This window comes from Callorhinus ursinus, unplaced genomic scaffold (assembly GCF_003265705.2).
Source record: "Callorhinus ursinus isolate GAN/ISIS: 27379988/994484 unplaced genomic scaffold, GSC_fseal_2.0 scaffold2, whole genome shotgun sequence".
NCBI lineage: Eukaryota > Metazoa > Chordata > Mammalia > Carnivora > Otariidae > Callorhinus > Callorhinus ursinus.
The window spans coordinates 70976190-70999041 of record NW_027397064.1 but is presented as its reverse complement, the minus strand read 5'-3'; the positions used below and the strand labels follow the sequence as shown (position 1 = coordinate 70999041).

General features: G+C 42.4%; 1 protein-coding gene and 1 long non-coding RNA gene across 8 annotated transcripts in view; one reads left to right on the top strand and one right to left on the bottom strand.

Moving 5' to 3' along the window:
- The window catches only part of ACVR1 (activin A receptor type 1), a 123108-nt gene extending 118896 nt beyond the window's left edge, over window positions 1–4212 (bottom strand). For 2 of the 6 annotated variants that reach the window (XM_025855712.2, XM_073883881.1), the window contains exon 1: window positions 4103–4202. The gene's annotated coding sequence lies outside the window, so the exon portion shown is untranslated. Of the gene's footprint in view, window positions 1–3890; window positions 3935–4102 lie in introns of those variants that run through there. The other 4 variants (XM_073883872.1, XM_025855721.2, XM_073883876.1 and 1 more) reach the window with 4 other exon arrangements.
- Window positions 4213–4857: 645 nt separating this feature from the next.
- LOC141370990 (uncharacterized) overlaps window positions 4858–22852 on the top strand; it is a 39839-nt gene continuing 21844 nt past the window's right edge. Inside the window, exon 1 of one of the 2 annotated variants that reach the window (XR_012375566.1) lies at window positions 4858–5034. This is a non-coding gene — a long non-coding RNA (uncharacterized lncRNA). Of the gene's footprint in view, window positions 5047–22852 lie in introns of both variants that reach the window. The other variant, XR_012375563.1, reaches the window with a different exon arrangement.

Sequence of the window (22852 nt, the reverse complement as noted above, 5' to 3'; positions counted from 1 at the left end):
AGAGCTGGAACTGGCCACAGAAAGAAACACAAAGTTCTCACTCCAAGAGATCAAAGAAGGCATTTTGTACCAGGAAACCGAATTCAAATTCTCATTTCCAGGAATAAAGCCACAGTGCCTGATACTTGCTTGGGAAAATAAAACAGGAGACCTATGTGGACTCCCACTAAAATCTCTGATGGCTTCATTTCCCAGCCTCACCAGATTAACGCTGTGAACATTCTGCCCAGGCTTTGCTTTAACTTAAATACCGGCTTCCCAGTCTGAACGGTCACGCTTACCCACTGGGTAAAAATGAAAGCGTTGTAACACTTCATGACAGCACTTTTTGCCCCATCCTGAGCACTAGATGTATGCGACAAGGTGCTGTTGACAAGTGCCATCTTCAGCTCAGCCCCAGGCTCCCGTAACCACAGTCAGGAGAAACCTCGCTGCAGCCCATGCTATTATTTGGGTCACAATATTGAAATGAGAGGGGAAGCAGGAGAATATAGAAGAGGGGGTATACCTCAATTTCATTCAGGTATGACAACAATCAGATTGCTTTAAAATTACCACCCGGGGTCTTATCAATCAGCCAACAGCATCTGCCTGCCTACTTTGCACGGGGAACCAAGCTGCCTATGGCCGTAACAGTGCAGTGAAATATTCCCCGAGTAGTCATTATGTTAATAGTCATGTGTTTAATTTTCTTTTTTACAAAAAAAAAGTATGTAGGTTATAAAGTCTAAAAATAAAATCAGCACCTCTGAACCCACCAACCCACCCAAAAACCCAGAATGTCACCAATGCTATGTGATCTACCTACCTCCACCACCCTGATCCCCAGGTCCCTGCAACACACACACCCCCCCCAGGTAATCACTGTCCTGAATCTGGGGTTTTATTGTAAGTATAAATGCATCTTTATGATTACCTCCCATTACTAACAAGTGAGTTGGCTTTCCAAATATAGCAATAATATATTGTTTCCTCTTAAAAGATGACATCTTTTTAGTTTTTCTAAGGTCAATCACGGCTTTAAAGAAAAATACTAAATAATTAATAGACTGACACTTAGCCATGGTAAACTCATGAAGACAGTATATGAGTGAATGAAATTTGGCAAACACGGGCAAAAGGGGCTGAGAACATGGGTTCCAGAGTCTCACAAACTCCTGGTTCAAATCCCCACTCCACTACCGACTAGCTCTACAACTAGGGCAACTTGCTCAATTTCAGAAAGCCTGAATTTCTCATCATAAAAGAGTGAAATAATAAAACATACGGTTGCTGTGAAAATGTCATAAAAAATGTATGTAAAGAGCTGAGCACTGTGCCTAGCACATTATCCAGTGCTCCCCCATCATATCGGTCACCAAATTCATTCAAAACACATCAAAGGGTTTTGCTACCATTAATAGTTTACTTCTCCCCAGTTTCTCACAAGTTGTGCATTAGATCCCTTCACATAAAAATAAATCAAGGGGCGCCTGGGTGGCTCAGTTGTTAAGCATCTGCCTTCGGCTTGTGTCATGATCTCAGGGTCCTGGGATCAAGCCCCGCATCAAGCCCCGCATTGGGATCCCTGTTCAGCGGGAAGCCTGCCTCTCCCACTCCCCCTGCCTGTGTTCCCTCTCTCGCTGTGTCTCTATCAAATAAATAAATAAAATCTTTAAAATAAATAAATAAATAAATCAAGATGCTGGGATCCAACAGCAGAACAAGCACAGAAGACAGTTCCCAGTCCCAGCTCCTCTTTGTCTAATGTACTTTTTGCACGCAGGCACGCGCACGCGCGCACACACACACACACACACACACACACACACATTCCATTTTCACCTCATGACCTTGAATAACAGGATCATTTTTCAAATGCATTTCTGCCCTGTTCCTTCCTCCCTCAGAAGGCTGGACTACTTGATCCAACCTTACCTAGAAGTCTATCATGATCATCACAATATTAGTTCAGTGCAATCTAGGGTAAGACAGAGGCATAGTCTCTATTTACTGATTCAATCACTGCTAGCTGTTCAGTGGACAGATGCAGAAAATCTGGTAAATCACTACTCTGAAAAAAAAAATCATTACAATGCTATTAATGGCATTAAGTTCCCACTTCTGAAATTAATTACATTCCTGAATAAGGCAGACTCCTCCACCTCTATTTGGCATCTTTAATATTCTTTTAAATTACTTAGAGATAGACAAGAAACTTACTCAGATTCGAATGATCACTCTCTTCCAAGGTACAAAAGTGGTAAAACTACTACCTAAATCAAGTCTTTATTTAAAACCCACTCTCTCCATTTCAAGAAAAATTCACCAAACCGCTGGAAAAGGAGAGTATGAACCCAGTCTCTCCCCATCCCAGCCCTTGATTTTTGCCATCTCTCCAGAATTTACGGCAACATCATTCACCACCTTTTGAGTATTTGCGTGAGGGGTGACAGTAGAAATGCTATTATCCACCACACAATTCCATCTATTTAAGACCTACACATTTCAGCTTCAAAAGACTTCCGTTTTGGTTTTTTGTGTTTTTAGTTCCAGGCCAGAAAACAAAAACGACTGCCTCACACAAAAAAGTGATTTGGTCTTAGAAGCCAGGTGATCCAAGTCCTGTCCAGGCCTAGGACAACCTCCTGACCCCTGCCTCCCCACCAGTGAAACTGGTGCCGCCCATATTTCACACTTAAGCATACTGTAAAGCTGGATGGCGAGACCAGTGTCTGAGGTCAGCACAAGTCTAGTGTCTGCTGGCTGCCCAAGCCCGGGCCCCCAGCCAGCCACCCACCTCCAGACACAAGTGCCAAGACATACTATAGTGTTTCCATTTAAGGCCTGCCACTTGGATCAGCCCATCTCTGAAATTTCTTAACACCACCTTTCCAGGAAGAATTTTTTTGGGGGAAAAGGGAGGTGGTGTCTATTTTTTGCCACCGCCTTCCCTTGGGCTGTCAGAGCAGTCTGCATCTCTGGGACAGGATTCTTTAAAACCACTGGGTTATATCTAAGTCTCAATTAGAGGGCCTCTCTTCAAAAATATACAAACTATGTATGAGATCAGTCTTTTTTCTCATCACCTAACTCCCATCACTCACACACTCTCTCACACATACACAACCCTCAAAAAAGAAAGCCCAATAAAATTAACAAATCCATTGATTACTTTGCTACCTCTCTCCAAAAGCCAAATTAAGCACAACTTTTAACCAAGACTTTTCTTCCGCTGCTAAGTGGAATGTTTTATTCCCTTAAGTATCTTCCTCTACAGCTTTTCTCCCATGCAAAGAGCGTTCAAAACTCCAGGGAAAGGAGGTGGGGGGGCGGGGACGTATCTGGCGCAAACTGGACAGACCTAAGCCAGCCTAGAACCCGAAGGAAGTTAGTGAATCCAGCGGCCCCAGAGGCCCACATCTCTCCCAGCGCGCCCCAGGTTCTAGCCTCACTGTTTTGGTTACAGTGTTGAAGGAAGGGTTTTAAACTTGGCAAAGTACCGTGCAACATCTGTAACCACATTTGCCTTCTGGGGATCGAGAGATGAATCCCACATTCCTGGCTTTGAAGCTTTTTGAAACTGCAGCTAGGAAGAACGGAGGGCGGGAGGGAGTTGAGCAGAGTTTATTGGCTGTCTCTCCAGCAGAAAATTCCTCTTGGAAGAGACGGATATTTTGAGGGTGGGGGTGATTAGCCCATCCCTTTACTCTGTACCAAGCTCAGCTGGGAAGGTGAGCCCGTGGCCGGGCGACCGGATCGATTTACAAGTCAGCGGCGCACACCCTGAAGGAGTTCACTACACACACACACACACACACACAAAAACACACACACCACACACCACACACGGTGCAAGCCAGAGACCACCCCCCCCCCACTCCATGCCTCTGTCCTCTCCCATATCCCACCAGCAGTTCAGGCCCAAAGCAAGACAGTTCTGTTCCGCGGCTGCTTCCCGCATCGAGAGTAGATGAAGCCTGGGGGAGAAAGGAATGAAAGCGAGGGGGAGGCACCGCAGACGCCCACCCTCCCACCCGCAATCCCACCCTCTCCTCCTGCCAGGCTCCCTCCTCCCTCGGTCCTCCCGGCTCCCGCGGCGCGGCCGGCGACCTGCCCTCACCTCTGGTCCCGCCGCGGCCGGGGCTGAGCCGGGGGAGGCGGAGTGCGAGCCAGCCGGGCGCTGCAGGTCGGCGCGGCGCGGCGCGGCGCGGGGCGGGGCGGGGCGGTGCAGCCGGCGAGAGAGCCCGGAACTCTGCGGGGCCGAAGGCCGGCGGCCGGCCCCGAGCGGCGGCCGCGGCGGCTGCAGCCGGGCGGTGCGGGCGGCCAGGGGCTCTCCAGCCCTAGGGCCGGCGCGGCTGGCTGAGGAGCAGCCTGGCAGCGGTAGCGGCGGCGGCGGCAGCAGCCACCCGGGGGGAAAGAGCCGGGGGAGGGAGGGGAGGCGGGGTGAAGAGGAGGAGGAGGAAGGGGAGGAGGGCGGGCGGAATAAACTTCCCGAGGCGCAGCGGCACGGGCTGGGAGGGCGGCCGCGGGCGGGGCGGGCGGCCCGGGGGGAGGCTCGCCCTAGGGGAGGCTTGCCCGAGGGGCGGCGGGGGAGACGGTCACAGAGAGTAGAAAAGTTCCCCCGGCGCGGAGGGGGAGGCTGCGGCGGCGGCGGCGGCTGCAAAGATCAGGAGCCGGAGCGGGAGGAGCGGGAGGAGGAGGAGAAGGAAGTGGCTGCGGAGCGCTCGGCCAATGAGTGTCTGGAGCTGTGATTAACCAGGCAGCAACACATCATTTCCTCCCGGCGCGGATCCAGAGAGCCGGGAGGGAGAGGGAAGGCGGCGGGGCGGGGCCGTCCCCGCGCCCCCTGCAGGCGCCCGGCCGGGGGCGAGCCCGCCGAGCCCCACCGAGCCTGGCCGTCCCACCCCCGGCGCGCCCGGCGCGGTCTGGCGGGCCCGGAGGAGGCTGCGAGCGCGCCGCCCGCGGGGCTTCTCAGAGGCGGGGCGGCGGCGGGGCAGGCCCGAGCCGGGCTCCCGCGGCCGGGGTGGGAGGAGGAGAGGCCGCGCGGCGCGGGTGAGTGCCCAGGTAGGCGCGGGCGGGGCCGTCTGGACAGCTCCCGGGGGCGCGCGGGCGGGCGGGCTGCCTCCAGGGCCCCGCGACTGCGGGCGGCGCGCCGCTGGGGTCCTGCAGGTCGGCGAGAAGCCTCAGTGTTCTCATCCAGGCCATTTCTGACCTGCCTTCAAATCCCCTTCCACTTTGCTCATTTCCTTGCAAGGTCTGGGGTTATGCAAGAGCTTGCCATTTTCGCAGTCGGCCTGCTTGGCAATAAAAATAAGCGGGAAGGTGGGAGAGGAGGGGAGCGGGGGAGGGGGCTTCTGCAGTAATCTAGCCCTGTCCTAGGCGCCAGGGGAGCTTACTGTGGAAAGGAAGGAACATTCCCCGCCGCAGAGAGGCTGACAACCTCGGTCCTTAGATACACAAAAACACTCCAGTGTGCTAATATTATCCAGAGCATCAAAAAGGCATGCGGGGATCAAATTTTGCATGGTGCCTGCTGAGTGTAAGGAAAGCACCAAGCCATTTCCTCTGCCCTCTAGAAGCTTATAATGTACAGTCCTATCACAAAGCCAAAGTAAGAGCATGAAACCAATAAATGGGGATACCATAAAGTATTTTTATCTCTACAGGTTCATTCATGCAGCAGGCATTTATTTGCGTGACTGCAGTACTGCAAAAGGTTGCAAAGGAAACGGAAGATCTAGTCCCTGCCGGTCAGGAGTTTACAATCTAATTAGGAACATAAGGCACATACACATGAAAGAGGTAGAAAATAATCCCCGGGTATTATATAAGCAAGAGGACAGTGAAGGCTGAGGGCATTTTTTTGTAAGGGGAAAGATTCTCTACCTGTATGCTTGCTTGGTGAGAATCAGGAGAGGAAATTCCAGGTCAATCAAGCCAGAGTGCCTCTGTATATCCTTGCTCTGTAAAACAGGTTTAGAACAGGGACCTCAGTGTCACTTGGCTGAAGCTCTGCCACTTATAAACTGTGTGACCTTGGGCATGTTTTTAACCTCTGTGAAGGCAATAAAGCCTGCCTCCAGGTTTGTTGTGTGGTTCAAGTGAGATTACACTTACATGAAAGCTTCTTGAGCTGCTGTGTTAATGTTCCTCAATCGGGTAAATCTGTGGAGTCCTCATTTGACCAGCCTCTTCTTGATAACCTTTCTAGTCTTCCCTAGGCTGTAAGCTCCATGAGGGCAGGGACCAGGTTTGGTTGTGTTCACTGTGTACCATCATCATGCCTAGCAGAGTGGCACATGTGGGTGCCCAATAAAGGTTTGCTGAATAAGTGAATACATGAACTAATGTATCCTGTTATGCTTTTAACTGTTCATTTTATCTGTTCCTTCAGTAGTGGTCTCATGTGACTGGCTCAATGCAAAGCCCTCTAACTCAGCCTTCTTGGGACTAACTTGTATTCCAGGAGACTCTCTGGGAGGATTCTAGGTAGTTCTTGTGGCCTTATAATATACATTGATAATTGCACATGCCTGCATATCTGTGTAAAGCAGGAGGATACAGGAGGACACACGAGGATACACAAGGATACAGCCTGTCACACAAGCCCTGTCCACACAAGCATACAGCCCAGATACAGTCCTTTGGCTTGGACACTTTAATCCAGGATTGTTAAGCCTCTGTACTACTGCTATCTTTGGCTGGATAATTGCTGTGAGATGTGTCCTGTGCATTGTAAGATGTTTTGCAGCATCCTTGACCTCTACCCATTAGATGCAGATAGGATGCCTTCTCTCCACAGCTGCAACATTTAAAAATGCCTCCAGACATGGCTAAATGTCCCTGGGGGGCAAAATTGCCCCCTATTGAGAACCAGTGCCTTACCCCAACATCTCATCCACTGATTTAACTATGGTGGAGAAATCACACAAGTAAAGTAACTTGAAAGAAATACATCTTCTGTTATTCCAAGATTCTTAGATCTTTTCCATCATATGTTTCCAGGAGCACGACTCTTGTTAATTAATTGCCTGCTGCATTGTGAATTGGCATCTCTTCTGTTTTCTGCGTAACCTCCTCCCTTACACCCAGATCAACATGTTCATTTCTAAAAGTCAACAGCTTTCAACAACTATTAGGAAACAGAGTCTTGAGCAAGCTAAGAGTCCTGTATAATATTCTCCTATAAAATATGGAGAATTCATTCCATAAAATTTTGCAGAAAGCTTCGCTCTTATAATTAAGCCCTTAGACTTACCACTGCCTCTCTGTACTCAGATTGTAAGTAATACAGAATATAAATTGTGCTTTTTAGAAATTACTGCATTTAAAATATTTAAGGAGCTACTTTGAGTGATTTTCTTTCATCTTGAAGCCATTTCTTTTTGGTTCTAGAGTTTCCCTTTCCTAGTGATATAGAGACATAGCTTATTAAAACCTATAGAGCAAAAATCAGCTTCGTTATACATATCAGCTTCCAGAAGCAAGTTCTTTAGGAGAATATTGGGATGTTTTTAGAGCTGGTGTGGATGAAAATCCTGATGGATTGATATGCTGCAGTTCGATTACTAAAGGTTTCTTGAAGAAAAATAAAGATTAATGGTTGAAGGAATGAACTAATTCTGATAAGTCTGTTCACTCAGTCTGGGCATGTAGAACCAACCAAAAACCCTGCTCCTGGCAGGCAACAGCACTGTGTTTACAAGGTGAGCAGACATTTTTGCTCAGCAAGACAATGTCATCTGTCTCTTTAAATAAAGTTATTTGAAACATTGCTTTTATAGTTTTGTTCATATATCGTTTGGGTTTTACAGTTGTGTAATGGTTACAAGCATATGGAGATTAGTTTGCATCTAGTTTAGTGATTATTCACACTTAAATTGAGCGTTGAAGACAAGGTGGGCATCCAAACTGCTTAGAAAAAGGGCAAAGTTTGAGGGTTGGATGTGGTTTATGGGAAAGCAATTTCTGTGCTGTTAGACTGGAAATAGGAAACATATTCCTAGTTCTCTATGAAATCCATGAAATTTGTGTTTTTGCTTCTGTTACAATATTTTTAAAAGAAATTAATATCGTGTTAAATTAATATGCATATGCTGGATCATATGAATATCATGTAGCCATGATCCCACTACCCTTTTTTGCTCTGGACCTGTAAGAATATGCAGTTTATTTAAATGGTATTTTAATAAAAATAAGGCATCACTGAAGGTCTGTGAGAATTGTTTTCCTTTTAAAGGTGTCTATACATTCCTCAAGTGTGAGAAATACCCAGCTGCATCATAACTATTTTTGGAGAATGGTGAATTTATTGAATGATAATAACCTGGAATTTATTCCTAATCCTGAGGCCATAAGAAACCATTATTATATTCCAAAGATGGAAGTGACTGGGTCAGAGTAGTAGTAGGGGGTGCAAGAGAAAAATCATAATCTTAAGGGTCACTAAAAATCCTATCATGCCTGGCACCCTTGCCCCAAAAGGTAAACATTTAACCAGTCAGGACAGACATTTGTTTATCTTCCAGTTAAATTTTCCCAGGTGTATGAATGACTCATTAATTGTTCATTTCATACAAGACCTTATTGGCCATCCACCATATTCAGGGAACTGTGGGAGCTGCTCAAGGAGTCTTCAAACTGCCTACAGTTACTCCCCACTGGGAAAGTTAATCCAGACACTCTTAGCACAGCAGGTTACATGCAAACCAGTGTTCGGCCAGCCATGTGATAAAAGAGGCATTACAAAACCATTGCAGAAAGCAAAGATTATTCATTAAGCAGTGTTGAGGCACTTGGAAAAAATCCTGTTAGTGCTCCCTTTCACGCAATTCCTGAAAATATTTCCAGAAAGAATAAGAGTTAAATATTTTTTAATTATAAATTAACTCAAAGCAAATATAGGTAGATACCTATCCTTGGATGGGAAAAGGACTTTGTAAGTAAAAGCTATGGAAAAAATAAATACGATTGGTTGACTTGACCATGTAAAAAGTTTTCCCTAATTTTTTTTTTTTTAGGAAACAAATATGAGGGGAAAAGCCAAGTAGTGAAGCTATCTACAACCTATACTCAAAGGGTTAAAAATCTTTAACATATCAAAAAACTTTTATGAATCAACAAAATGCACCCTTTAATAGAAAGTTGATCAGATGTTTTGAATAGACAAAATTATTACATATGAACATTAGGAAAAAATTTAAAATTCAAGAAGAGGGAATGCAAACAAAACTCATAAATTTCTGACAATATGTCAGCAAATGAACATATCCTCTCTTATTAAGATTGACTTTATAAAGGACACTCAGTTGTTGTGGAGAGTGTAAATGGGAAAACAATTTCTTGAAGATAATTAGGTGACAATATATCAAACCCCTTAAAAATATGTATACCCTTTAACACTTTAATCCCATTTCAGGAATTTATGCTACGAAAATAATCATCAATCACCCAAAGATTTGTATAAGTTGATAATCATCTAGTAATTTTGGAAATGCCAGCAATAAAGCATAAGCTGAAAAAAATAGAATATAAAGGTAATATTCTAATTCAATAACCCTTGTAAACACATGAATTCCACACGTTCACATATACACTAAGATGAAAAACTAGAAGGAAATATTCCAGGATGTACAGCAATTATCTTTGGATCATGGATATGGTTGACTTGTATTTTCTTTTTTACACAGGTCTGTGTGTTCCAACTTCTCTGTAACATATTACTTTTATAAGCAGAAATAAAAAACATTATAAAAGTAGAAAGGCAGGGCGCCTGGCTGACTCAGACGGTAGAGCAGGCAACTCTTGATCTCAGTTTTAGCCCCTAGAACTTACTTAAAAATTAATTAATTAATTAATATAAAAGTAGAAATGCACATATTTTGAAAGGGTCTGACAATCATGGAACAAAACCTAGCTGGTGAAGATTGCATGTGAATTTTTATTTGTGAAGTGGGTGGTAGGGTGTAGAAAAAGGAATTCAGATTTAGCATTTTTGTGCTCTTGCAGGTAAGTCCACTTCTTTCAGATAATCATTTCCTGGAGGGCTCCCAGCCTTATCTTTTTGCCCGCATCTCAGTCTTTGACCCATTTCCTTAAAACCTTGAGGGCTAGATGCTCATCAGGACTGTCCATGGTCTTGCTCACATTCTAAAGCTGCTTAAGTTTCTAATTTACTTAACTGTGGTTAATTTAGCTACATTGTGGAGATGTGGATTTAAAAAGCTAGTCCTGTGGATGAATGCCCTCAGGACTATCAAATTAATTTCTTCCTCAAATTAAACAAATATATTTCACATATAATTGTGTGGTTCTTGGTAGAATCCAACATCGCAGAGGCTTTTCCTTTTTAGGGAACTCTTTTGCCTGATTGGTCCCTCAGAGCATTGGCATCATGAAGACATTTTCATGGATAAGAAATCAAATTAATTTTCCAAGTCCTAGTGTAGCCCCACTCTACCAATATCTAAAATCTAAAGGCTTCCTTTTTATTAACCTACTTTTGTTTAATGAAACTCCAGAGATCAGCTGCTAAGATTAATTACATATAGCAGAGAACTAGCTGTGTGACCTTAGGCAGGGAGATTGTAGAGCCTAGCTTCTCCTCAGGTGTAATAAAGTAAGGGGTGGGTTGCATCTTGGAGGTCTCTTTGTTTTGAAATTCTGCAACTTGAGTTGGAATTCCTAAAGAAGCTTATTATCTGGAGTTGCCGATGCGGCATTTGACACTCCTGGGGGTGGGGAGCTTAAGACTTCTAGGAAGGGATGGCCAGGGTGATGGGAATAGAAGGACCATGTAGAGAAGCGGCCATAGAGAGGACTGAGATAGCCTGGTCCGATCAGGCAGGTCTCGGAACTGTGCAAGGAAGTGATTAAAAGGGCTTAGCAAGGGAGTGAGTGACAAGCTTGCTTAATATCATTTATCATTACACCAAGACATCTATATCCCTTCATCAACAAGATTTTCCCCGATGATTATTTTGTTTAGAAAAGAGATACAAAATATGCAAGAGCAAATGGATATATTGTATAGTGAAAAGTAAATTCCAGAACTACCAGCTTCCCAACCACCCACTTCTCTCTCCTTAATATCAGCTTCTCTGTATCCTTACAGAAATGGGGTAGAGGGTGCCTGGGTGGCTCAGTTGGTTAAGCGACTGCCTTTGGCTCAGGTCATGATCCTGGAGTCCCGGGATCGAGCCCCACGTCGGGCTTCCTGCTCAGCAGGGAGTCTGCTTCTCCCTCTGACCCTCTTCTCTCTCGTGCTCTCATTCTCTCTCTCAAATAAATAAATAAATAAATAAATCTTAAAAAAAAAAGAAATGGGGTAGACATATGAAACCATACCCGTATTCCCTTTTGCCTTAACCGACTGAGTCACCCAGGTGCCCCTAATTAAACTTTCTGATTTTAAAGTTATACATGTTGTAATTAAAGATACTTTTCAAATGGGGACACCTGGGTGGCTCAGTCGGCTAAGCCTCCAACTCTTGATCTTGGCTCAGGTCTTGATCTCATGGGTCATGAGTTCAAGCCCTGCATTGGGCTCCACGCTGGGCATGGAACCTACTTAGTTAATTAATTAGCTAGTTAATTAATTAATTAATTTTGGGGCACCTGAGTGACTCAATAAGTTAAGTGTCTGACTCTTGAGTTTGGCTCAGGTCGTGATCTCAGGGGCGTAAGATTGAGCCCCACATCAGACTCTGTGCTGGGCCTGCTTAAGATTCTCTCCCTCTGCCCCTCCCATCCCCTCTCTCTCCCTCTCTAAAAACAAAATAAACAAATACTTTTCAAATGGCACACATGGTATGATCTGATTTTTATTCTTTAAGCAAGTATGTATGATGCACAGAAATGAGTTTGTAAGGCTATGGGCCAAGATACTGGCAGTGGAAATCATGGGATGGTAACAATGCAGGTAATCTTTTTGGTTTTTATAGCAACTTTATTGAGATATAATTCACATACCATACAATTTGCCCATTTAAAGTGTACAATTCAGTGGTTTTTAGTATAGTCACAGAGCTGTGCAAACATCACTACAATCAATTTTAAAACATTTTCCTCATCCCCAAAAGAAACCCTATACACATCACCATATTTATACTTTTTATTCTTGTGTTGTATTTCCAAAACATTCTGCAGTGCTTGTTACTTTTATAATTAAACAAATCTATTAGAAAAAATAAAATAATGCAATATTCACTATAAAAACCTACAGAGGAAGTACAGAAAAGTCTTTCAAAGAAGTTAAAATCACTTAATTTTACTATTTCCAATATAAATAGATACAATATTTTAGATAATTTTCTCTTGGTCTTTTCTGTGCATATTCATATATTTTATATAAATACACATAATTTTCTCTTACTCTTCTTAGTTATGAGCATTTTCCTAGGTCATTAGGTATTCTCCGAGAGTATGATTTTTGACTGATTTAAACCCCTGAATATACCACAACTTTTGACAGCATCTCATTGTTTCCTTAGGATTGATTCCTACAAGTAAGAATCTAGGTCATATTTCCAACTGCTAGGTGGTTTGAACTGTTTCCAGTGGCTTGTCCAGCCCCCCCACACCATTTTACCATCTCTGTTAGCACCCGCCCTATCATCCTTGCCAATTTGGAAATTTAAAAAATTCTGTTTTAATTTGCACTTACTTGATTGCTAATAAGTTAATACCTTGCTCATAAATAAATATATCAACTGTGTGTAGTTTTCTGATCTTCTTTTTAGTTAATGCCCTTTGCCTATTGTTCCATTGGAATGTTAGTGTTATTTTTATTGATAAGAATATAAAAAGCCTTCTTTTTTTCTTTCCTGCTGAGCACTGAGCAGGTAGAAATTCCAATCTATAAACAACTTTTAAAGATTAACTTGGTTTCCAGTCATTGTTTCTCACATCTTTGTAGTGGAACTGGCTGCCTTTCTTTAGGGGGACTCTTCATTTCTACTGTACTGAAGAAACTGCTGGGGATGAAGTAGGGACCAGTCTGTGAAGTTCCTAATATTTTGATAAAATAGTTGCTTGCCAATTTCATTCTAAAGCTCCCCAAAATAGGGGCACCTGGGTGACTCAGTCGGTTGGGTGTCTGACTTCAGCCGGGTCATGATCTTGGGGTCCTGGGATGGAGCCCTCCCCATCGGGCTCCACTCAGCAAGGGCCTGCTTCTCCTGTTCCCTCTGCCCCTCCCCTTGCTTGTGCTCACACACACACACACTCTCTCTCTCTCTTTCTCATATGGATAAGTAAAATCTTTAAAAAATAAAAATAAAAAAATAAAGTTTCCAAAAATATATTATATTTACCACCAATAATATAAAAACTGCCTTAATCAGCTTTGATTTTCCCAAGTAGCCAGATAGGTTGTGTTCAACCAAATTCATCCATTCCTATAAAGAATAACATCAATGCTGGGTCAAAGAGCATCAGGGTGTATAAAATGCACCCAAGTCTCACTTCACTTTTCTATCTGACAAGCATGAGTGTTTACACCAATGAACAGTCTGAAGTCTAACTCTGACTCCGTTCCTCCTAGTGTTACAACACAGAGCACTAAAGGTTGTCAGACCCTCCAGTTTCTAACAGAAATCCCATCTGGAATAAAGGAAGTAACCTTATCATTCATCCTCTAAACAGCTAAAGATGTTCTACTGATCACATCTAAGAAACTAGAGTTTTAAAATGTGAACTATGAAAACATTTGAATCCCTTCATAATGAAAAGGACCTTGGAAAATAAAAGAAATTCACAAACAGCAAGGAAAAGGTGTTGATGACAGTTATTATTCCTGGATAGAAAATGGCCACATAACGTATTTGATTTAAAAAAAAGAGGAAAAAGACAATTCATTGATCTGGGTGAACATAGAGCAACCTCATATAGAGCTGAGATGAGCTTTTGATTTAGACAGGCTTACTCTATTGCTGCTAAAGGTCGGGGTTCCCTGTTGACAAATCAAGTGTAGATTTGTTGACAAATCTGTTCATCACAAGTTCTTCCACTGTGAGTTGTCTGCCTCTACTTGATTTGCAGTTATGTGTTAGACATCGGTAAAATTTGATAACCAGAACACAGCTTTAATTCAATATTATTTGATTTTTTTTTATTTAAAAATATTTTATTTATTTATTTGACAGAGAGAGACACAGTGAGAGCAGGAACACAAGCAGGGGGAGCAGGAGAGGAAGAAGCAGTCTTCCCGGGGAGCAGGGAGCCCGATGCGGGGCTCGATCCCAGGACCCCGGGATCATGACCTGAGCCGAAGGCAGACGCTCAACCGACTGAGCCACCCAGGCGCCCCTCAATATTATTTGATTTTAAAAATCAAAACAAAAATGGCTTTATATTTTTACAGCTATCACTATCCAGCCTTTGAAATAGAATGATGGGATTTTCTTTTTTGAAGAAAATTTAGAAATAATTTAATACAGCTTCCACTTTTTCTTTTTTCCTTTTTTTTTTGATTTCATGATATTAGTACTTTTTTTTTTTAAAGATTTTATTTATTTATTTTAAGGAACGAGAGAAGCTCTCTTTCGAGTGCTCCAACCAGTAGAGGGGCAAAGGGAGAGACAGAGGAAGAGGGAAAGAATCCCAAGCAGACTCTGTGCTGAGTACAGAGCCCAGCTTGAGGCCCAGTCTCACAAACCTGAGATCATGACCTGAGCGGAATCCAAGAGTCAGACGCTTAACCCACTGAGCTACCCAGGCACCACATATTAGTGTTTCTTTTCTAATGAGAAGTTTCAAACATTAGCAAAAAGAGAAAAAAATAGAATAACAGACCCCATATACCTATGAGCTGGTTGAGCAATGATCAAGATTAGCCTGGACATGCTCCCCCACCCGCACACCCCCTGGCTTTTGGAATTTATTTATTTATTTATTTATTTATTTATTTATTTATTTATTTTGAGAGAGTGAGAATGAGAGAGAGAGAGAGAGTACATGAGAGCGGGGAGGGTCAGAAGGAGAAGCAGGCCCCTCGCCGAGAAGGGAGCCTGATGCGGGACTCGATCCCGGGACTCCAGGATCATGACCTGATCCGAAGGCAGTCGCTTAACCAACTGAGCCACCCAGGCGCCCTGGAAGTTATTTAAAAGTAAACTTGAGCCATCATGTCATTCCATTCCTACATATTTCAGCAAGCATCTCTAAAACATAAGGACATTTTCTTACCCAGCCATAATGCCGTTATCAAACCTAACAAAATTAATGATTACTCAGTACATTCAATTCACAGTTCAGATTCTAATTGCATAGGTTTTTCTCAAGAAGTCTTTTATCAAATCTGAACCCAGACAATGATTATATATATATCATTTGATTCTTTGGCCTTTTATGAAGTCTCCTGTAATTTTGAGATCAATTAGTCCTCTACCACTTCCCCAAACTCCACTCAGTTTTGTTGTTGTTGGTGGTGGTGGTGATGATGCCATTGACTTGTTGAAACCAGCTCAATGGGCTTCACCTCCATTTTACTTTCTAACTGTTGAAGAATACAGACTTGGATAACTTGAGTGAATTCCCCCAAAAGAGGTGGTTAATCGATACAGAGTAGAATCCCTACTTTCTAACTGTTGAAGAATACAGGCTTGGATAACTTGAGTGAATTCCCCCAAAAGAGGTGGTTAATCGATACAGAGTAGATCCCATTCTATCACACCTTTCCCATATACCATGTTGCCATGCCATAGTTTTACAATATCTCTGATGTTAGCATTCTGGTGATTCAGAAAACATTAGGAACATTTTAAACTCAACTTCTTCCATGTTTGTTTATATTTAAAATTCCTAGTTATCTTCTAAAAGTTAGGATTTAGAATTTGCAGTTGGCTTTTCCCCAATATCTGGCCTGTTGAAGTTACTTCATAAATGTTATTTTCTGAAAATATGCCAAAACTCAGAAACTCAAGTTTTCCAAAAAGAAAAGAAAACAAAACAAAAAATCTCATAGCAGACCAGTAAAGAGAACTACTGCTTTCACTGAGAGTGGGTAGCAAAACTACTCCAACAAAATTGCCTAGACACATATGCCAAAAATTAGAATCAGGCATTAAAAACTTAGAAAACCTCAAAGACAAATTGACTTACCATACCTCTTTTAGTTAAGCAGGGCTTATATTTGTCTATCCGTGATACAATTAGTACATGAAATAAAGTGTAATTGTTGGTACTTTGTATGTTCCCAGGAAGCATGAATGTGGAGAGGACGCTGGGGAATTGAGGGCAGAGAACACATCTTTCCTCATCCATTTCTTATAGCCTCCAGAGAAGATGGAGAGAAGAAACAAAAACTTAAATCCATTTCAGTGGCTCTGGCTTTGTCTTTTTTAACAAGTCAACCAACAAATCATTTCTTTAAAATCAGTTTTAGCTATTAGAGACTTTAATTTGCGTATGCTCCATGCATTCTTCCTGTGTTCTAGAATTCTGATTAGGAATTAGGAATTGTTGCTTTCAAACACCACAACTTCCTCACATAAAAATGAAAAATTCGTGGCTACATTTTCTCCTCAGTCCTTATTAGCCTGCTAAAACAGGGGTCACCTACCACTTTCTGGAATTTGTTTATTTCAGCCCTTAAATACAACTGAAGAGATTTTAAAATATTACTTGTTACAGTGGAATGGATTCTGCATGGTTGCTGCTGAGTCTTTTTTTTTTTTTTTTAGAAAGAAGGAGAAAAAACCACATTGTTTTGAAAAAACATGTTTTTAAAATAATTTTATAGATTGCAGATTTTGTAAATGATCATGTTAATTGTTGGGAGGGGGTTCCCAACCTTGTTAATGTCCCCTTAGCATTAGGCTTTTGTTCCCCAGCCTTGAATATGTCATTTTCTCCCACAGACTGCATTTCTAGGGGTATAATTGCTGTCTCCATGTAAAAGACAACTCATGTGCATAAATTTCCACTCACTGAAACAAGACTCTGCCTCCCCTAATTTTAATGCAGATGTGATCCAGGGGGTAGAGTTACACTTACTTCCCCAAGCAAAATGAAACAGATTACACATTAAATATTGTCTTTGGAACCAGGTGCACAGAAACAACCAATTACCTAGACAGCTCATCAAGTCCTGATATGTTTACCACATTGTTTTTTGTTTTCTCTTTAAACATTTGGTGAATTATTCTGAGGCTTTCATTTCTCTATAATGAACAGAATATGCTTATTAATAAAGGCCCTTTTGTGTGATTCACTAACAGTTGACTCACAAAAGCCTTTAAAACCATGTCTGAAAGTTTCTGAACTGAACTTGTGTTCCCATGAAGACAAAGCCCTATTACTACAAAGAGGTTATCCTGCTTCTGGTTCATCTTCTTTGATAAGTAATGGATATCCAAAAATGACTTAAAGGAGAAGGGGCGTGAAGTTGGGAAAAAGAGAGATGGAGGAAGGTGCTTCTGTTCCCCCTTTAGATATTCTGAGTTGCTCATACTTAAATAACAGTATCCATATTATCAAGTTTTGGTCACTGCTCATTATAGCCTCTTGAATTTTTGTGCGTATCATTATTTCTCTGGGGTTTTTAATTAATCACACATGCTGATGAATTCAAGGGCTCTTTCAAGACTTGTTCCTGTTATTCCAAGAGATTTTTACCACTTCCTGAGGAGGGGCTGTTTTAGATTTCGACAAAGTCATTAACCTCCCAAAGAATGCGAAGAATAAATAGAATGGGATGGCCGCAAAGATGTAATGGGCACAAACTCTTAGGAAGGTTGGAGGCAGGGGGCTCAGTGGGGGGCACGCCTGACAGCCAACTGAGGGGACGGAGGGTTGGGGAGAAGGAGGAGGAAGATGTTCTTGGAAACCTTATGTAAAGCCTTAGTGGTGAATGGCCTGGAGATCAACCATCTGTTGGTGGAGTCGTTATGCAGGACTGACTTAGTGAGAGTATCCTAGCTTTTAAAACTGTGCATCCTCTGAGCTTCCGTTGGAAGTTAGGGGGAGCTCTAAGCAAAGTAGGTGAACATATACAGTAGAAAACTATATGTGTGTGTATGTGACCAGGTTGCAGAAACTGAGGGTAAATTTTATGTTTTTCTTTTTAATAAAACAATTTGAGACGTTTTAGAGAAGATGAAACCTGCAGGTGTGGGAATAGAAAAAAAACTTGAAATATGCAGAACTCTGCAAGTTACTCTCATACATTATGGTCAAATTGGAAGTTGCTACAAGATCTGTGGAGGGCAGTTTGACATTATATTGCAAAATTACAAATGCAGGCACCCTATGACCTTGCAATTCCATGCTAGGAATATTTCCTGCACATATCCTCACCCAACTGTGAAATGATGTACGTACAAAGTTTTCATTGCAGCATTGCAGCACTAACTGCAAAAATAAGAGGTTGAAAACAACCTAAATGTCATCGATAGGACACTGAGTCCCTAAATTATGATACATTCTTACAATGGAACACTAAGAAGCTTTTTTTAACAACATAACAAAATTCTTAATATATTGATATGATTGCACTCCTCAATGTAGTGGTAAGTGCGGTGGGAGGGGGAAGCCAAGTTCAGGAAATTGAGTTATATGCCATCATTTGAGTTAAAAAGGAGAGATATACATCTATATTGGCTAGCATAATTGGACAAAAATTCTCGAAGACAGTGGGGGGTGACTAGGAGTCGAAACAACAGAAAGGCAGGGGTAAGATGTTTCACTACTTTGAACAGGAAAAAGTTCAAAGTTCAGATGAAAAAATTGCTAGGTCTGGAGTGAGGCAGGCCTAGTTCTGCTGACCAGTTCGAGCACTTTCTGACTCTGTAAACTTGGGGTCCTTATTGGCAAAGTAGAGAAGATAATGCTACCTGTCTCCTGAGGGAGCTGAAGATAGTAAACGGGTACACACAGAGTGGGGGTGGTCCAGTGCCCAGGGTATGTTCAGTAAGTGCTAGGCGTTTCCATTAGTCTTATTAATATCGCCACCACCTTTCTCATAAATCACTGGGTATTTGGGCACAAGGGTGGAAAATGACAATGGGAGTTATGGAAATGATTACGAAAACAGAACATTTTCAGTTCCAAAGGGGTCTGTTGTAGGAATCAATATCATCAAAACCATGTGTAGACCACCTCTCTGTTTTCGGCATTCTTCTCTGCACAACTAACCAATAAGGGCTCTCTCCTGAGTTTCCTACCATGTACATCTCTTTCCAAGTTCCATCAGAAACTTACTTGCCTGCCTTGGGGCAGCCTCTCTCTGGGCCAGTCAGTGATGGCCTCACCAAAAATGTCAGCACTCACAGGTACCACACTGTTGGACTGGGGAGGGCCAGATCCCAAGGGAAGAGGAAGGGAGCCAGGCAAGAAACAAGAGATCTCAACTACAGATGTTTTTGCAGTATTTCTGATTTTAAAGCTGCGGCGGTAGGAGTGGTGGGGAGAGGGAAGAGACTGGATATTTTCTGTACTACCTACATGAGTGCAGGTCACAGCCTGGGTGTAAAGGAAGATGGTGTTCCTTGCAGAAATACAGGTGTGGCTTAGAGGCTCAAGGGCTGACCTGTGAAGTTAAGAAAGCAACGAAGGAGGTTGCCGAGCAAATGGACACAACCTTGAGTTTAGGGACTTGAAATCTCCAAGAGTCCATGGATAAACTCCAAGTGGTCCTGAAAACCCACAAATTATAAGCAGGAGTTTGTTTGTATATGAGAATATACATTTTTCTGGGGAAACCCATAACTGTCACCAGATTCTCAAGAAGGGCTGTGATCTCAAAATGATGACAAGCCCCCGCTAGACAGATGATGACAGTGAGCTGTGACCCAAGGAGTATGATTCATCCAACACAGGGGACCCGAGGCTCATACACTATGACTTTTCCAAAGAGCCATAAAGAATAAAAGAGCCACTACTCTGCTCTTGTTGCTTTCTAAGCCATCATTCTTGTACTTCTGCTTTTGTTTTGCCATATACACTTTTATTATAACTTACTGAATAGTCTTTAAACGTGTTCACTTTTTAAACTTAAATGCCTAGTTTAGGCTCATCCTATGGAAAAAAAATATCTGGGAAATCGGGGGTATCTTGTGCCATTTGCAGTTTTTTCCCTAATGTATATTAGAAGAAATCAATTACGTTTAAAACGTTAAAACGTAAAATTGTATCATTTCCAAAATCATTCACCGCATGCACAGAGGTGGGCTTATGGCATTTTGGAAAGGCCTGTCTCTAAGTATTCTAAGATTCACAACACATATTCCACTTTATAAAGAAGGACCCTGAGGCATGAGGCAATTAATGTAACTTATTAGAGATTCTAAGCAAAGTGTGGAAAAACTTGAAGTCAGGTCCTGGGCAATACTGGATCTGCTAATGTCTTGGCCACGCTGTCTATCTTATTGCTATGCAGACAGTTTAAAGGGATTTTTAAATGCTCTCACATTTCCCCACTACCACATGAAGAGGACCAACTAGGCGAGAGTACAAACTTGCTTGATTTAATGCTCTGGTTATGATCCCAGTAACTGAGGAGGTGGGGGAAAAGCCAGTGAGTTTCTTTCTGCTGAAATTCCATCTCATTTTTATTTCTCTTAATGTTGTTTTTTGAATCCTAAGTTCCAAAACCTGTCCCCTATTATGCAGTGCAAACGAGAACAGATGGGGAAAAGTTATGTTGGAAAGGGCTTTGGAGGGCCACCGAGAAGGGAAATATGACTACTCAATGTGTCACACACCAACTTGCAGCTGCCACCAGTCCTTCCCCACGATGCACTGCGTATGGAACCAGCCCGTGGTGCTCAGAAGGCGCAGGCTGACTGCAGGAAGGGAGCGCAATTAGGGAACAGTCGCTTTACTTGTGTTTCCTTGAAAATATGAATCAAGAGCATAGCAGCGGCACAGCCAGCGAAAGAGAACTCGATCCAAAGGCCAGCCTGGAAAATGGTTAGCTAGACCCCCAAGTTTGCCAAATGTTAACCGATAATTGGCTCTATCCCTGCCTTTTTATAGCCAAGAGTTGCCTCAGCATATCTCAAAGTCACCATTCAGGTCTTCTCTCTGTCTAGGAATTACTCTTCTGGAAAGGTCATACGAGCTTACATGCATGATGTGGCTTCCAACGAGTATTTTTCAGTCCTCACACAGTGCTTATGAGTTCACTAAATATTTCAAGGGCGAGGCAGCTGATCTGGTTTCAAATGACAGGTCTGCCAGTGACTAGCTGTGAGACGTCCAGCAAGTCACCTAACTTCTCTGAGCCTGAGGTCCATCATCTATAAAACAGAGGTAACATGACTTACTTTTGAGGGTTTCTGTATTTGAAGTAATGTATATAAATTTCTGGTTTGTTCAATCTATAGCAACTATTATTGCTGTGATTATCAGAAAGCAGAGAAAATGTATATCCCTGAGAACCCATGTTGAAAGAAATTATCAGGGAAACATGGTTTACATTATTTTATTCATTTGGTGATTCGGGTCATACAGATGGTATCTGTGAACAAATCTTCATGTTGCAAACAGTTGTGTTACGTCCAGCAGGGACTCTTTTGAAATCGTGCCTGTCTTTGCAGAGTAAGTAACTATGCAAGGACTTTATGTCATAGAACACGCTTTTCCTTCCCAGGGCAGTTCATAAATTACCTAGATCAAAATATCTATGGGAGGGTGGTCAAATGCAGTTTTTTGAGCCCACCCCATACTATACTTTCAGCATCTGTAAGATATGGAGTTCAGGGATCCTCATTTTGAAGAAAAACGATGGGGACCCTTAAGTGCACTGAAGTTTGAGAGCCACTTCCTGAAGAAATGGGGACAGTGATCATTCTAATTGTGAGTCATTTCCAGCTGCCTTCCCTCTCCCACCACACACAGCCAGGCCCAGAAATGCGGCAACTATTCGTGAGACAGAGGTTTGGATCTGGTGGTTCTAGCTACTGTTCTCTTGTTTTGTATAGTGTTTAGTTAAGGCAGGTCTATTCATACCCTTTTAGTCCATAGGAAACATTAGCTTGGTTAGAGTTTGTCCTAAGAGGGTGGCCATGCATCCCAGTTTGCCCAGGGCAGCCCTCAGTGGCCCAGCATAGTTATTAATAGCTTTCCTTTTCATTATCAAATGTGTCCCAGTTTGTATGATTAATTATATCATTCATTACCTGAGGTTTAGAGGAACTTTGATTAGCACATGTAGGACATGAATGAGGGCTGGCAAAATGTGTAACACATGTAATTCACTGGTAGAGGAGAGATACACTTAAATACCATCAGCAACAATGAGGAGGTACAATGGGCTGAAGTGACCTAGGAAGGGTGAAAGAAAATAGTACTTTTTCAAGTTATTCCATAAACTGGCATCAAGAAAGGAAGCGTATGCAACAACTAGGAATTCTAGACTTGTTAATATCTTCCCTCTCACCCAAGGGGCTGAGCAAGAAATGGATCTTGGCACCATAAAGTTAGACATTTTCTACCTTTCTGTTTACTGGCTGTGACCTTGGGCAAGTTATTGAATATCTCTGAACCTCGCTTTACGCATGTGGGAAAAAGATAAAAAAGCTTATTTAGATTTAATAAAACACGTGTATGAAGCACCTGGCACCATGGTTACGTGCTCCATATGGTGGTTCTGCCATTATTCTTTCCATCAGGGCCACTGCATGGCAGTTCCACCAAAGAAACATGACTTTTAAAATAATGAGTCCTTTCAAGAGGAGTCAAGAGGGTGCTATAGAAATGGGTATAGACTCTAGAGTATTAAAACTTTTTCTTTCTTCTTTCTTTCTATTGGTCTTTCTTCTTTGTGACGAACTCAAAGTCACACTCTTTTGGATGGAAAAAAAGTAAAAGGCTAGGGGCGCCTGGGTGGTTCAGTTGGTTAAGTGACCAACTCGTGATTTCATCCCCA